Source organism: Chrysochloris asiatica, unplaced genomic scaffold (genome assembly GCF_000296735.1).
Source record: "Chrysochloris asiatica unplaced genomic scaffold, ChrAsi1.0 scaffold00276, whole genome shotgun sequence".
Lineage (NCBI taxonomy): Eukaryota > Metazoa > Chordata > Mammalia > Afrosoricida > Chrysochloridae > Chrysochloris > Chrysochloris asiatica.
Window position 1 is genome coordinate 3,084,597 of NW_006408794.1, and position 1,006 is coordinate 3,085,602.

Below are 1,006 nucleotides of genomic sequence, written 5' to 3' on the forward strand. Positions count from 1 at the left end.
TTATTCTACAGCACCACTCAAAGGCTCCTACCTCCCTTCCAATGCCTCTGACCACTGGATTTCTAGCAGCTGCCCTTTATACCCATTGACCCATTCTTCTGTATGTTTCCATAATGTTCTCAAATCCTATAAGCTATAAGTCAGTATTATACTTTCAAAGTACTTATGTATAATCAGTCATAATTTGAAGTTAGAAATATGTCTACCTTTGTGAGGCTCTATAACATTAACTATAAGTCACTAGAAACCTGTAAGTCATAAGAAAGCTACTTAGAAATCTACATTTAGAATTAGTAACATATGAAGTGTGTAAAGATCACAAATATTCTTAAAGTCATCTTGACCTGGCGTGCTGTGACACAAGAAAAGATAAGTTTAAACAACCTCCCTCATCTCTAACCTTGAAGATAAGATGCATCACTCACCTACTCTCCAATCCTGCAGAAAAGATACAACATATTCACCTTTGATATCACACTGGCCCTTGTCAGGTGGAATCAAAGTGACAAATTCACATATGAACTCTAAATTTCTGATCACTCATTGGGAGAAGACAGAGATGGAACTGAGGTTCTGTTCATCACAGATGACCTTGGACCCTGTGTTCAAGTCATAACTACACCTTCCTCCCAAGACTTCTTGTTAAAGATACAAGCTTTAAGTCTAAAGATTTGGACTTTAACCAATGAATTAACATTGGAATTGTTAATTCTGCTTTTCTTGTTCTAAATGAATATTGTGTGGTCTTACTTGTGTGCCTGACCACAACTACTTTGTAATAAACTAAGGGAGTTTTTGCATGACAGACCTGAATATCTTCTTTATTAGTTTTCTAAGATTAAATCCTACGTTCCCCCCCTTTGTTCTCCATTCCCTACCTTGTTTATTTCTTTATTGCTATCTTCCACTTATGTTGCATTTGTTTGTTTCTTTGGGATCAGGGATTCTGTTTATTCCTGTGTCCCAGGCTTATGGTGGTAGTGGTGGTGGTTGTGTGCCGTGGAGT

At 37.3% G+C, this 1,006-nt stretch overlaps 1 pseudogene; it reads left to right on the forward strand.

Annotated features, from left to right (window-relative positions):
* LOC102836915 overlaps positions 1 to 1,006 on the forward strand; it is a 148,013-nt pseudogene that overhangs the window by 78,650 nt on the left and 68,357 nt on the right.